The sequence below is a fragment of the Mirounga angustirostris genome, unplaced genomic scaffold (assembly GCF_029215605.1).
Source record: "Mirounga angustirostris isolate CCGP_5_RB_7025 unplaced genomic scaffold, mMirAng1.0.hap1 SCAF_4, whole genome shotgun sequence".
Lineage (NCBI taxonomy): Eukaryota > Metazoa > Chordata > Mammalia > Carnivora > Phocidae > Mirounga > Mirounga angustirostris.
Window position 1 is genome coordinate 11,106,855 of NW_026991712.1, and position 16,837 is coordinate 11,123,691.

The following is a 16,837-nucleotide window of genomic DNA, read 5'->3' on the forward strand; positions in this document are numbered from 1 at the left end:
ACCCTGTTTGTCAAACACTGGTGATAGAATGATGAATAATATTTGAGGAGCTCTTAGTTGAAGGGTAGCAAGTTCTAAATTTTCTTGTGTGTGTACTTCCATTAGGAAAAAGAATACATTTTTGCATGTATTTTTAATACATGAGTTTTTATTTATATATTATATACAAGTATATAAGTTATAAATCAGTAATGTTTAATTCTTATTAAAGATGCAAAGCCCTCAATCTGACCAAAATAAAATTATCAATAATAATAATAATAATAATATATTTCTAGTTAGAGTGATGTGATTGAATATGCTTTCTTATTTTTAAAATGTTGGTTTTATTTTGTATCAGGGATTTAAGGGCTGATTTTAAGTTCAATTTTAATACTTTGTTTTAATGATCCTCATGACTAACCAAGGTATCTCCTTAAGATTCATCCTTCCAATTAAAGGACTGCAATGTTGGCTGTATTATGATACTCATTTTCAACTCTGCCTGCAATTTTGCAAGGACTTTTGATAAATTTGACCAGTAAAAGTCCATCTTCACTGATCTCAATCAGCGGTTCTTGCAAACTAACCAGAAGATGTTCTGTGTTTTTCTATTTGCTGCGGGTAGTGAGGTGGATTTAAAATCCACTGAACCTCTTTATTTTGAAGATTTTTAAAACAGATTTAAAAATATTGGTTCCAAGCTTAAGCACACAGATAAGGAGTTTTTTAAAAGTTTTTCATTCATGACTTGTCTCCTTGTATGTCTTGTCTCCTTGCATGTCTTTTTGGTTTTTGTTGTGTTCTAGACATGGTTCTTATAAAAATATTTATTAAATGAAAGTGAGGCCTAAGATGAGTAGTATGTGCCACACTTGATATCCTGTGACAAGAAATCTTGTATTGGTGGCAATATCTCTAAACACCCATTTTCAAAATGTGCCCCCCACAAAAGCATGAGTTCTTTTGGAAAGGGGAGTTATTTTCTCAATTATTATTAAATTTCACCTTTGTAATCAAGGGATAGATTGAACATGCTTCATTTTGGTTTTTAGGAGTGGGTGAGTAGCATGCCACTGACAGGCACTTTATCACAGGAACATCAGTCAATACAGCACATTTGCTTTTCATAAAGGAAAAATGCACAATTCTTCTTTACCTTTGTTTGTTCATGGTTTGTCATGAGATGACCAGTGAACCTCAGGGTCACCATCACATTATGAAATATTGGAAATATTCTCATTTTAATTTAATATATTCCATAAAGCCATTTACCTGGGCACATATTAATAGCAAAATGTCCCAGGATGCCAGAAGTTAACAAATGACCACTCTACTTTTGCAACTCTCATTCTCTGGATGTGAAAATATAAATAGCAATTCTAATTTCTTCTTTGGTCCCTAGGGAATTATTCTGTATCCTGCCTGGGGCACATACTTGGGGAAACTTTAGTCTACTGGGTCGAAGCAATTTGTATTTGTGTAACAATCTACAAAGCATTATGACATTTGATCCTCAGAATATGCCATGAAGAAAGTAGAAGTATTATCACTTTTATCTTATAGATGAGGACAACTCAAGCCTCATGAATAAACTGCCCATTGTTATTTGAAGTTGGAACTGAAGCCTGTGGATTTTGCCTCCAAATCCCATACTTTCCGCTACAACATTTTGCTTCCAGTACACACTTCTTCAAATATATGCTGGAGTGGGTATAAGCCAGAGAAACAAGAAAGTCACAATATTCAACTTTGGAGTAGGAAGGGGGGAAAAATGCATTCAATAATGTTTCTTCAAAAACACGACTCAATCAAGCTCCTTGAAATGAAGATAATATATACCCAGTTGGTACTAACCTTCTCTTTTGGAGAATTTTTAAAGTACTCAACATTATTATTTTCCTTCTAAGGAAATAATTTGGAAGAAAGAAAAAAGCTTTATAAAGTGTCCATTATGGTGCTATATATCATTGGGAAAATAGTACACATTGAAACCTTTAACAGTAGGAAAATGATGAAGAAAATACATTTACTTGATTCAGCCATTACAATTATAAAAAATGACTATTACATAGGGACAGGAAAAGTATGCTTTCATATTTTTATTGATCCCAATAGTTCTCAAATGTAAATGTATATCAGAATCACCTGTGAAATGTTTAAACATACTCTTTTCCAGGCCCCATCCTGTACCTACTGAATCTGAACCTCTATGGCTGGTCCTATGGTTGGAATCTGTATTTCTAAAGCTGCATTGGTGTTTCTGCACAAACCAGATGGAGCATCACTGATCAATACTAGGATCGCACAATCTAAAAACTGTGATGAAAGATAAGATTGAAAGAAGATACGAAAAAATAAAACCAGTTCCATTCACTGGACTAACCAAAAAATAATCATTTATTTTATTTTTACTTATCTAATATATATTGTATAATAATAAATGCAATTTATTAGCATGAGCACATGGGATAAAATCTCTTTTCCTTATATGTATTGTAAAGAAATCTGTCTTCTCCCCTTAATTCTCAACTTTTACGTATTTGGCTTTCACCATAAATCTGAGAAAAATCAATTATCTGTGGCCTCTGTTTAGAGTTTTGTTCAGACAAGATTTGGCCATTATCAATACTACGTTCCTTTGCCCTATGTAACAGCAAGAGAAGGGCCATGGGATATTGCTTTGCTAAGAGTCTTAGTATCAAGTCCTGTTGCTGGTATAAATAGGAGGGAAGAAGGGAGAGGGCAACCACGTTATTATGAGTCTAACTGTATGCTGGAGATCATGGGGCACACCTCCTGCTGGACTCAGAGGGAGGTGGCACAAATATTAATGAAGTAATGCTTTTTAATGGCTGGAAGAATCTTAGGATTGTCATAAAGAAAACAACCTGTAAACAACCAACCATATGGAAGCCAATCATCCCAAACTCTTGCAATTGCTCATGAAAAACCAATATTATGTACCAAAGACATACTGTGACATTTGCTTTTAGTTACAGTTTTGAATGATACAACCCAGCAATATTGCTCCTGATGGTAGAGCTAGTACCTTAGGCCACTTTTACATTAATGATAACATTCCCATTCACTGCCTTCCAGTATGCTACCTACATTGCTGATGCCCCCAAATACTTTACTTTCTGAATAATTATATCTTTATTTATGCATAATGTTTATTTTTTAATTCCAGTGTAATTAATGTACAGTGTTTGTTATATTAGTTTCAGGTATTCAATATAGTGATTCGACAATTCTATGCATTACTCAATGCCCATCACATTAAGTGTACTCTTAACCTCCTTCACCTATTTCACCCATTCCCCCACCCCAAAATACCCCTTTATTTTGGTATGACTTGATGACCAATCTCTGGCTAAAAGTGGAAGGAACTGGTAGATTGAACCCCAACAAATCTATCTCTCCATTAGTTCCCATTGCCAACTCCCTGGAACTTCCATAGTTCCTATCCTTTCCGAGACCTGTTTTCTCTGATTTTTTCTTTAATTTTGTAATCTACCCCATATTTTTGTGAGCTAAATGTTGCACTTAGTCTCCATCCACCCTCCTTCTCGTTGGGGAGATTGGAAAGCTATAACTACATATGCTGGACTCCCTTGCAGCTAGGGTTTTGTATGCAACTTTGTTCCACTAATGAGATGCACCCAGTGAGTTTCAGGAATCAAATTGTCCTTCCCTCTCTGGGTTGTTTCTTCTGATCAGCAGGAGTGTGGAGATGTGAGTTTTCTCTCTACAGCAGCACTCCATAACAATTCTCTAGCCCCTTTTATATTCAGCAACAGTGCAGCAGTGGCTGGATTGGGGTGGCAGTGGGCTCTTGATCCTAGCTTAGCTTCCACAGTAGCCTCAAAGGGAATAACTCCCCTTGGGTTGGTTTGTATTGTTCAGCAGTTATTCCTGGAATTTCAGCCAAGAATCTTCTCCCTCAGCCCTTCTGACAATTTTTTTAGCTCCTAATTCTCTACATTGTGTCCCTTTCTGATTAAAATATCTGTAGAAGGGTTTTTTTTCTGTACCAAAATCTAGTTCATATACTTCCAACAAATTCCATTTTTGCTTATATTTGCCAAAGTCAGTTTCTGTTGCTTCCAGTTAAAGAACTTTCCTTACAGGTGTCTGGGGTGACATTGGCAGAAACTGGGGTGACATTGGCAGAAACTGCTACGATGAAAAGAATTCAATACTTGCTTAGGAGTCAAGAGGTCAAAGGTTGACCATTTAGTAGCATATGACCATATACATATCACTCACATTTCTGAGCCTCAGTTTCTTCATCTGTAAGGTGAGAATAATAACATTCACTTCATGGGATGATTGCAAGGACTAAATTTGGTAAAGTAAAAAAAAAAAGTTTCATATCAATAGGCATCCAACAATTGTTGCTTGTGTCTGCTTTGGCTTATTGAACATAATTAGCAATTATCTGGAAATTTTAAGGTTTTTTTTTTTTAATAAAAAGATACTTTGTCATGAGGAAAAAACAGTGCTTTAAGTTCATCAATGGTCCATTGGTCTATATATATTTTTAAATTCCCTGGCTATCCATTTTTAATTTCCTAGTAGTGGCAAAATGATGAGATAAAATCTCAAGTGGCTTCTCAAGCCACTGAATTAACTAACCCTAGAGCTCTGTTGTTTAACCTACATTTTATTTGGTTTCCCATTACTTGAAGCTGGATGCTAACAGATAACTCTTAGGTTAGGCTCTCTGGGAAAGAGGTCTAAGATGGGTGGTTGATTGGGAAGTACCCTAAGGATTAACACCCATGAGAAGGTGGTGACAACAGGCAGAGTAGGAGAAAGAGGTTGAAGTGCAGTATCATTCCAAAAGCGTTCTCAACCAACCCCACAGGGAGCTCTTGAACCAGGATGTACCATTAAAGCTACCCCAAGTGTAGGCAAGGGTGCTGAGCCTTTATATTCCCACTTTATGATTCTTGCCTTGACCAGTCATTGTGTGTGAGTTGCTCCCAGAAAAGGCTGCATGGCCTTGAGCCAGGCAGTTCTATTCAGCCAAGAGCAACTCTTGAGGAGGAACTCAGCTGTGTGCCCTGAGCAGACAACATTGGCAGCCGCTGGAGGAATGAATGTATATTGGTCCTAAAGGGAGATGGGGCAGTACCCCAGAGCACCCACCATATACACTCAACTTCCAAATCAAGTTACTATGTAAATAGATGGACCCTCACAACAGTGATACATGATAGTTAGATCTGCTTATTATAACCCCAAACCATAAATATGTTGAATCAGGAAATGGCATTGACAGTTTGGTTCTTAGACTCTTCAAGCTATAAGGCACCTGAGAAATTTCGGAGATCACCCTCCTCGTTTTTACAAATGAGGGAACTGAGGCTCACAGTGCAATAAATTCATTCCCCAAAGTCACAGAGCCACTCTGTGGCTCTGGTAGTACCAGATTCAGAAGTTTACTCTTGACTCATTATTCATTGCATGACTTCAGCCCTGCATTTATTTGGCAGATATCTCTGGTTAGCAGGATATTATGCAAAAGTTGTATAATCTATATGTATGATGCTTTAAATAATTCTGTAAAGTACCCTCCAGAGTCCCTTAGTTGTCAAGATTTTTGCATATACATTTTCCATTAGCATAATTGATTAAGCTATAAGTGTCTCTATAAAATTAAACAGTCTTTTGTTATCCAAGTATATTTAAGCCCCTGACAACAGATAGATCAGAAATTTATGTAACCCAACATTTATTCAATTCCAAGGAAGATAACTAGTTCTAATAAAGGCTTCATCTGTGTAATCAGTTTGTGTTCCCTAGTACATTATAATTTCAGTTTTGTAGCTTTTGCACATGCATTATGTCATTTAATCCTCCTAGAAACTGTGACAGGAGCAGGGAGCAAATTATTAGCTCCAATTTAGAGATGAAACTACATATGAAGAGAAATGAAATGACCCACTGAAAGACATGCATCCAGTAAACAGCAGAGTCAGGGCAAATATGGGTCATCTGTGTCACAACCCAGGGTAGCAAACTCACCTTAAGGAACCCCCCGATGGATCATGCCCTTATACAATCCCCTCCCCCTCCAGTTCTGGTAGAAATTGTGCTTTGCTTAGAATAGAGCAAAGGTAATGAGATGTCACCACCCTGATTATGGCAAAGATGACTGGATGTCATTCTTGTGGTTATATTTTGTTATATAAGACTTTGTAACTGGAGAGAGGCATTCCTCCTGGTCTTGAAGAAACAAACTGCCATGTTGTAAACCACTAATCTGGAGGTCCACATAGCAGGGAACTGCAGGAAGCCTCTGGTACCTGAGGGTGGCATCTGGCCAATAGCCATCAAAATGCTGGGGCCATCATCTGAATTCTGCCAACAACCTAAATGATCTTGGAAGCAAATCCTTCCCCACCTGGGCCCCCAGATGAGAACACAGCCCATCTGCCAACCACGTTGCAGCCTTGTAAAGTCCTGAGCAGACTGTCTCTGGTTTCCCATTTATTTTTTTTTTTTAAGATTTTATTTATTTTCTTGAGAGAGCAAGAGCACAAGCAGAGGAAGGGGCAGGCAGAGGGAGAAGCAGGCTCCCTAATGAGCAAGGAGCCCAATGTGGGGCTCAATCCCAGGACCCTGGGATCATGACCTAAGCTGAAGGCAGACACTTAATCGACTGAGCCACCCAGGCACCCCCTGGGTTCCTATTTATACACAAAACATGCCCAGACTCCTGACCCACAGAAACTGTGAGATAATAAATGTGTTTTGTTTGAAGCTGCTAAGTTGGTGGTAATTTGTTATATAACACTAGAAAACTATCACAACAGTATGGTATTGGCAGAAACATAGACACATAGATCAATAGAATAGAATAAAGAGCCTCGGGGAAAAAAAACTACACATATGTGGTCAGTTAATTTATGACAAAGGAGCCAAGAATATACAATGGGGAAAGTCTCTTCAACAAGAGGTATTGAGAAAACTAGACAGCCACATGCAAAAGAATGAAACTGGATCACTATCTTATGCCATAGGGAGAATTTAACTCAAATTGATTATAGACTTGAACAAAAGACCTGAAACCATAAAACTCCTAGAAGTAAACACAGGTAGTTAAGCTTTTTGATACTGGTCTCGGTGATGGTTTTTTGACTGACACCAAAAGCAAAAGCAACAAAAGCAAAAATAAACAAGTGGGACTACATCAAACTAATGTTTGATGTGTAGCAACCAATGTACAGCAAAGGAACTATTGAGATTTTTGATTGTTGAGCTTTTTACTTTTAGAGTTTGTGACACATAGGTCCCTTGATTATGAGCTTCATTGCTCCCTACTCTGTGGATGTATAATCCACCCATGAATAAAGACTGTTGGGAATACCATATTTGAATGAGCTCAGTGATCTTCCAGTTCACACCAGCAGTCTCAAGAAGTCACTGATCCTGGATCTGGAGACACTTCGTCAAAGCTTGATTATGAAATTCACCATTAGCTGTAGACGTCACAGGATAACCCCCTTTTACTTTAGCTTAAAGCTGCCTAGTGTGGTGAAAACTTGCAGGTATCAAGTTTCAATATCAGGAATTTCTTGAGGAGGGAGGCTCACCTTCTTTTGGCAATGGTTTGGGTCAGTTGTGGCTTGTTGTCCTTTGGTCTCTGAGTTTGTAGCAGAGACCCAACTTGCAAGAGTGTTAAACAGAATTTCACAGGACACAATCTATCCCCTTGTGAGGGAGTTCTGGATCCAGAATTCCTTCATGTACACAGTCTCCCGGCCGGAGTGCCTGGGTTGGCATGGACTCCAGTGTCCTGGCAGCTCACACTTAGGACGAGAAGGAATTGGAATAGAAAATGTGTCTTGGATAAAGACGGTGGTATGTCCTCCAGGGGTTGGAGCCATCACAGACTGTCCCCTGATGGTTGCATCTGGTCTGTAGCCCCACAGTCCTTTGAACTGCGGCCCTCATATTTATCATGACAATTGGAAGGGCCTCAGGCCACTTGAGGCTTGCTTTTTTGTTGCAGTTGGCTTCATCCACTAACAGAGATGTGGAATGGAGCAGGCTGCCTAGATTTTTTCTTTGCAGCCCTATTTATGAAGGTTGATATCACTTCTTCCATGACTTCAAGAGGAGAGCAATTGGTTAGCCCACATTCTTCGTGGGGGAGGTCATTACCAAATTCTTTTACTGACAAAAGTCTGAAGCTCTCATCTTAGTTGATAAGCTCCCCAACAAATACATGTCTTTCTCCCTCTAGCCCTAGATTTTAGAAATCAGTGATTGCTTTGGTCTGAATGTGTATGTGCCCCAAATTCATATGTTGGAATCCTAATGCCCAATGTGATGGAATTAGGAGGTGGGGCATTTGGGAGGTGTTTAGGTCATGAGTGTGGACCCTGATGAGTGAGATTAATGCCTTTAAAGGTCCAAGGAAGCTCCCTTCCCCCTTCCCACCCTATGAGGACACAACGAGAAGTCTGCGACCTGGAAGAGAGCCCTCATCCAACCATGCTGGTGCCCTGATCTCGGACTTCCAGCCTCCAGAACTGTGAGACATAAATTTCTGTTGTTTAAAAGCTACCCAGTCTGTGGTTCTTTGTTACAGCAGCCTAGACTAAGACAATGACAGCCTAGGAAATGTAATTTTAAAACTTGAAGATCTGGTAGTAATTTTCATTCTGCTATGTTCTTGGTACCATACGATTCCCAGAAGTGACTTGATATTGTATCCAATTGAGTTTTTAAATTTTATGTGACTTTGTCTAACTTGCAGTCACAATGCATAGAGTCATTCTGCTATTCCCCTTATGTCAAAAAATGCTTTCAAACGCATGAGTTACATGCCCAGACACATCATAATCAAACCTCCAAAACAAAGAAAAGTCTTGAAAACAGAGAAAAATGACACATTGCTTACATGACTGTTTTTCTCCTCTTAAGTTCTTTAAAATATGTATGATAGCTAAAAGCAAAAATGATAGCATTGTCTAATGGGATTTTCAGTGTGTGTACATGGAACACATATGACAAGCACAACATAGAGGAGAGAAGGGTAGAGGGCCTACAAGATGGGTAGATGTCTATATTACACTAGAAATGGTAGAATATAAAATTCTAAGTAGACCATGAAAAGTTAAGTATGTATATTATAATCTTTTGAATAGCCACTGAGAAAAAACACACAAGAGGTATTATTGTCTTCACCTTTCAGGCTCCCATAACAAAATACCATAGATTGGGTGGCTTAAACAACCAGAATTTATTTCTCACAGTTCTGGAGGCTGGAAGTTGGAGATGAGAGTGCTAGCAGGGTGGACGTCTGGCAAGAGCTCTCTCTGTGGGTTGTAGACAGTCGCCTCCTTGCTATGTCCTCAGGTGGCCTCTCCTCAGTGTGTGCAGTTGGAGAGAGAGAGAGAGAGGAAGCCAGCTCTCTCACGTTTCCCCTCCTAAGGGCATGAAACCCATCATGGGGGCTCCACCCTCATGACCTCATCCAACCCTAATGACCTCCCGAAGGCCCCACCTCCAGATACCACCCCACTGGGGCTTAGGGCTTCGACATATGAATTTGGGGCAACATAATTCTGCCCGTTGCAGATAAAGTAAAAAACTCCATAGATAAATTGAAATGGAAGACTGAAAATACACAAATAATTCAAAAGAGGGCAGGAAATAGAAAATAGAAGAACAAAAGCAAAAGAGGACAAATGATAATATGGTAGAACTAAAGCCAAACATCAAAAATTACATTCTGAAATTATGACCCCATTTGGGTGATGAGGAAACATTGGCTCAGAGAAGTGCCAGCAGTAACCTGACCAAGCATGCATAGACACAAGATGCAGAGGCCAAGTTCCAGCTCAGCTCTGCCCAGGTCCCCCAACCCACCCTCTTCTCCCACTCTAAGCTTCAAAAATCTCAGCACACCCTCTGGGGTAGGTAGCCATGGCAGGTAGCCAAGAATCACAGGCCTGGGGCACATGGAAGATGCTAGTGCCTGCAGTCAGAAAACAAAAGTCAGAAGCCAAGTTGGCAACAGGCTTGCTGTTCCAAATAGCCAAATTCCCTGGGCTTCTGCAACCCAGCTCTCCTCCTGGTTCTTAACTGGGAAGAGGAACAGCAACACCCACACCCCCAAAGGCCAGGCTTTGGAAGGAGGGAGGGGCCAGCCCAAGGAGCACACTGCAGATAAAGCAGCCCCCAGAAGTGTCAGGCCAGAGCTGAAATGCCATCAGACTAGCAGTCGAGCCTCCTGGCTATTCTAGGACTTGTTACCAAGGTGTGTCTACAAGGTCTCACACAGTTTCACAGACCTGGTCTTTTCCAAGTACAAAGCTCTCTTTTCAACACCCTCACCCCAGCCCTGCAATTCCAAATGCTGCCCTGGGCTGTCTTTTCATCCCTGCAGGTTTGTAGGAGAAAAGGTCCCAAGCTCCTGGACAAGGGCCTCTCCAAAGTGCTGCGCTGAGCTTTGCCCAAAGAAGAGTTGCCAGGAGAAGGTCCTGACCTTTGAAGGACTCCCTCTTGACACTCTCCTTGGCATAGTCCAGCCAGAATTGGTCATTGTATGTCTACTGCCGGAAAACCAGGGAAAGAAACTTCCCAGCAATGGCTTCTACTCCCCTGCCTCCCCAGAGAGCAGCTTCCTGCCAATCCATCTCAGAGCCACTATAAGAAAACCACAAGCATTCCTTTATTATGATAGCAATAACAATACAGCTTCCATCTGTCAAGCATCTAATGGCAAAGCAGGTAGCTTTTATTATCCTCACTAATAATGGCTAGCACTTTGAACATGCTTATTTTGTGCCAGGCCCTCTACCAAGTCCTTTTAATGCACGATTGCATTCTCTCCTCACATCAAACCTGTGAATGGGCATTATTATTCCCATTTCCCACTGAAGAATTGGAGGCTCAAAGAGGATCATCAGTCCAACCAAGAAGGGAAGCTGCCGGGACTGAAAACCAGTTCTGTCTCACTCTAAAGATCAGGCTTCTTCTCCCAGTGGCATCATTCTCAAAGTATAAATTTAAAAGAGCAATAGTATGTTGTAATGTTTAATATCAGTAAATAACATTGTTATCAGGACCCTCCAATAAAGTCAGGTCATGAGGAGAACCAAACCACTAGGAACCTTCTAGTAATGTTGATATCCTAGTTGAATTACAGGACCTGCTGTCGGTGCTGGCCACAACTTTCATTTATCCGTTCCAGTAGTAAGTGAGCATCTATTGTATTAGGCGTTGGTAGATAGCGCAATGAGTAAGACAAGTACCCCACCTTTGCCATAGTTTGCGATCTGCTGGGAGAAACAGACAAACAATGAATTAGAGTATAGGATGATAATTCATAAGATAAAGGAAGCACATGGAGATACACCTGACACAGCCCTGGAGGGTGTGGGAGGGAGAACTTCCCAGAATGAGCAACGCCTAAGTCAAGAGCTAAGTTTGGCTGAAAAAGGCAGACAAATGTCTGAGAAGGGTATTCTTAGCAAGGAAGAAAGCACATGGGAAGAAGGCCCAGAGGCAACAGAGAATGTGGTACCTTCAAGAAACAGAAAGAAGTTCCTAGAGCACAGTGTTTGGCAAGTAGAGCAGTGAGAAATGAGAAGAAACAGGGCCAGATCATGCAGGGCCTAAGGATTTTGGACTCCACCCCAGGAGCAAGGGGGAGCCACTGAAGGCACTTGGTCAGGAACATGACATGATCAGATTTTCATCTTAGACAGATGTCTTTGAGGGCAGTATGGAGAAGCCCATAAGGGATCAGGACTGGGGCAGGCAGAGCCGCTGGGGGCTCTTGCCATCATTCAGCCACGAGACTGTGTTGGCCAGATAAGAGCAACGTCACTGGGGACTGAGAAAATGAATGGAATTGGATCAAGAGATCTGAAGAAAAAAGGCTAGACAGACCCAGGTACCCAGAAGATGTGGGAGAGAGAAGGCAAGGATCAAAGCTAAAGACAAGGTTCTGGCCGGGAAGCACCACCCACTCTGCTCATGGAAACAGAGGATGAGAAAGCTGGGCCAGAGAGCAGGTAGGTTGGCCCCACTCCTGCTGGATTAAGGCGTTGGAGGGCCAACTGGTTGGCTCAGTCAGTAGAGCCTGCAACTCTTGATCTCACGGCTGTGAGTTCGAGCCCCACGTCGGGTGTAGAGATGACTTAAAAATAAAATATAAAATCTTAAAAAAAAAAAAAAAAGATTATTCATTGGATATATGGTGACAAAAAGATCACTGAATACAGAACAGGATCCAGAACAGTCTTCTCCCCCCATGTCAAGGAACCAAGAGTGTAAGAAACAAAATTAATGACCGGAGTATTTACTCACATGCCCCTAGCAAAGGCAGCCCAGGGCACCGAAAAGAGCAGGAACCCTGCCGCCTCAATGAGTTGGGGTGACATTCCAGCTCTGCCACTACCTGGCTGTGTGGCTGTGGTCTCTTCACACCACCTCCCAGAGCCCAGAGCCACTGATCTCCATGTGTCAAGTAGGCTTAATAACTGACCTCAAAGGGTTACGAAAATTCTAAAAGATTATGCACATAAATTACCTAGCACATAGTAGGAGGTCAGTAAATGGGGAACATGATTGACAAGGAACTATTTTGGGGGTACCTGGGTGGTGCAGTTGGTTGAGCAGCCAACTCTTGATTTTTGGATCAGTTCATGATCTCAGGGTCCTGGCACCAAGCCCCATGTCAGGCTCCAAGCTCAGCGGGGAGTCTGCTTCAGGATTCTCTCTCTCCCTCTGCCTCTCACCACACTCATGTTTTCTATCTCTTTTTCTCAAATAAATAAATAAATCTTTAAAAAAAAAAAGAAAAGAAAAGAAAAGAAAAAATATTTTTTTCATCTCCCCAAGAGGAAACTTAATACTTTTAGCCATCATCCCCCAACCCGTACCTTCCCCAGACCTAGGCAACTATTAATCTATGTTCTGTCTCTATGGATGCTTTTCCCATTCTGGACATTTCCTATAAATGCAAACATACTACATGTGATCTTTTGTGACTGGCTTCTTTCAGCTAGCATGTTTTCAATGTTCATCCATGTTTTAGCGTGCTCCCAGTGTCATTCCTTTCTTTGCTGAATGATACTCCCTTGTACAGTTAGATACATGGCATTTTATCCATACACCAGATGGGCACCATCATCTCCTGCCTGAACTGCTGTCCTGCTTCCTGATTGTTCTCCCTTGTATCAAGTCTGGCCTACCACACCTAACATGACTCCACCACTTAAAATCCACTAAGGACTCCCCATTGCTTCGGGTGTTAATCCAAATGCTCTGCATAGCAAGGGAAGCCCTTTGTGATCTAGACCCTGATCACTTCCTCAGCTTCATATCCAGCTTGATCCCCATCCTTCTGAACTTCTAGTGGTTCCTCAAAGGCCGCATGTTCTCACATCCCTCCAAAACTTTGCAGGAGCTTTTCCCTCTGGATACTCATTGAGAAAAGGCAACTTTGTTTTTCTCATTAGCACATCCAAGCACCTAGAAGAGTGACTGGCATATAATAGTTGTTGAATAAATATGTGTGCCTGCAAATGTTTCCTCACAAGTGAGTAAGCAGCCTCTAAGAGGGCTTCCATTAAGAGCCACCTCCTGAAATTCAGGTCTTCCTGTACCCCTCCCCCTGAGTGTGATTTAGTGACTACTTGTAGTGATTCACTTCTAAGTAATGGAATATGACAGAAATGATGTAATGTCACTTCCAATATTAGACTATAAAACGACTATGGCTTCCATTAGCAACCCTCTCACTCTCTTTCACTCTCTCTGATCACTTACATTAGAATAAAGAGGCCACCATATTGTGAACACTCTGTGAAGAAGACTACATGACATGGTGACACATTGAGGCCCTCAGTCCAACAACCTGAGGGAAGGAAACTGGCCAACCACCTCATAAAGGAGCTTGTAAGCCAACCCTTCACCCTAGTTGTCTTAAACTGAGACCTCAGGCCTGGCTGACAGCTTGACTACAATTTCATGAAAGACTCTGCACCAGAAACATCCAACTAAGCCACTCCTGGATTTCAGACACACAGAAACCGTGAGATAATGTTTGTTTTAAGTTATGCAAAAGTAGATGATGGCTTGGAGTTTTCTCAGCCTCTATAGGTAGCAAACGACACTAAAATTAAGAAATGGCTTTTAAGCAAAGACCAAATCCAGGGCATTTCCATGAAAACATGGTCTAAAGAGAAGGCCAAGAGTGTGAGCAATTCTTGAGATGACTACAGCCCCAACCTCATGAGACACTTTGATCCAGAGACACCCAGCATGCAGCTCCCAGATTCTTGCCCCATAGACACTGTGAGGTATGAAGTGTTATCTTAAGATACAAAGGGCTAAATAAAATCTTTAAAAAAAAAAAAAAAGGGCGCCTGGGTGGCTCAGTTGGTTAAGCCACTGCCTTCGGCTCAGGTCATGATCCTGGAGTCCCGGGATCGAGTCCTGCATCGGGCTACCTGCTCAGCAGGGAGTCTGCTTCTCCCTCTCCTGCTCCCCCCTCTTGTGCTCTCTCTCTCACCCTCTCTCTCAAATAAATAAATAAAATCTTTAAAAAAAAAAAAAGATACAAAGGGCTAAGTTTGGGGGCAATTTGTTACACAGCAATGGGTCACTAATACATTGAGCTTCTGGACAGGATGTCATTTGGAACAAATTAAGTTTCCTGACAAAGAAAGCTAAAAAGCATCTTTAGGAAAGTCTGAGGCAACACAAGTAAACCTTCCTCCCACCAGTGTGCTCAAATACACTGACTCTCTTTAGGTAGTGGTTCCAGAAGAGAGAGACAGTCATTGAGACGGATTATTGTGCCAGCTGGATTCCTATGGTCTTTCTTCCTGAGGGATTAAGTGGTGACTTTTCCTGGCCAGCTGGCCCCTTATTTCCAGCCCTTGTTCCTCTCATGTTCTCTTCCAGATGAGGTGGGAAGGATTCTCAGTCCCTCTCATGCCCAGAGAGTGGATTTGAAGTCTTTCTCTTCCACCTTTCTTCTCTGACTCCCCATCCCATCCCCACCAAACGAACGATCATACCCAGTGGACCAGCTTGGGCAAAGTTCTTTAAATGGGAGCTTACCAGTTGCAAAGTCAAAGAAAAGCTCCTCTGACTAGACTTTTTCTCACACCACCCTGGAGACTTGATCATGGGCACCCTGATTATGTGCACCTTTAAAGAACCTCACTAAGATGGATAGAAGGAGCATCAGGGAAGGATGGAGAGTGTAAGGGTTCTTGCCTTAGAAAAGCCTTGATCTCACAGAACTTTTTCTACCACACCATCCTCAGCCCCCTTAACTCTCAAATGACCCTCTCTTTTTACCAACCTGGATCCAGTTTGACTTCTGTCACTCATACCCCAACAGCTCCGAGTGACACCCCAAGCCCGTGCTCTCCCTCTGCCTTCCCCTGCAGCCCTGGTCAACCATGCCGGAAAGTAGCACCCACCCCCCCAACTCATGGCTCTGAGAAGCAGGCAGCCTAAGCTGGCCAACGAGAGACAAAAGTAACTGAGATGCAACCAAATGTTCCCCAAATCCCTGGACTCTCAGATGCAGCTGAGGACAGTCAGGACATGGCACTGAGTGACTACAGATACACCAGCCTCCTTGGGGCTGAGACAGCCCAGCCCCAAACGTGCCTGGTCGTTCCTCCAGGAGGCTGCCTTGTCCTCTTCTTCCCTCAGCCTAGGCCCTCAGAGGTGACAGCATCCACTCTGTAACTTGGGGGAGCATCACATGAGCCCACTGTCCTCAAAAGGATAGCAGCTGGGCCAGTCTCTGAGCTGTTCCCCAGGCCTGGGAGAAACCAAATTCCCTCACCCTGACCTCAGGGCCATTCTGTGCTCCTGCTGGCAACGGAGGGGCCGTGCAGGGGCTGGGTGGGTAGAACAGATAGGTGTAGGCAGGGAAAGGCAGGTAATTAAGAGGTGAGGTTCTTGGGGGCAGGGTGCATAACGTGGAAGGCTTTTCTTCCCATTCCTCACCTACCCCAGATTTCTGGAGAGTAGATTTTAAAGTCATGTTGGATTCAGATCTTGGTTGCATGACTTCCCCTTTCTGAGTCTAGTTTCCTTACAAGTAAAATGAAGAGGAGTTTCCTCCCTTGCTGGGTTGTTACCAGACGAAATTTGACATTGTATATAAAGGGCTTGACATGGCAGCAGGTGCAGAGTAACCTCGCACACAAAATGGCTCTCCTTGGCCATTGCTGTCTGCTCTTTGTGAACGGACGCTGGCAGAGATAATTACCATAATCATCCATATCGGGGGAGTATTTTATCATTTCCAACCTATGTCACATCCATTTTCTCCCTTAGCTCTCCATCAGCCCCCGGAAGGAGATTTCATTGCTAGTACTGTCCCCATAATATGAAGGAGGAAACTGAGAAGAAAGAGAGAGAAGTGAAAACAGGGAGGAACAAGGAAGCAAATCTCTGGTTGGTTCCGAAACACCCAGAAGCAGGTCCGAGAGAGCAAACTGCACCCTCAAAGAACTCAGGCTGCGTGCGCCAACATCCTGTTTCCAATCCTAGGAGAAATAAACAAGAAAGCATATGCAGAGAGAGGGAAAACAAACACTAGAGTCAAAGCTCTGGACTCATATACTCACAGGACACTCATGCCCCTGACACACAGGATTTTCTCTGAGAATCAAATGAGACATAGACGTGAAATAGCATTCTAACCATAGCACGGTATCTATTTTTATTATTATTGAAAAGGGCATCTTGAAAGCTTTCCTTCTTGCAAACTCTCCAACCACAGATTTCTTTATTCTTAAGCTTTCCATAGTATTCCATACCCCTGCCAAGGCACTGAACACATTGCTTTATT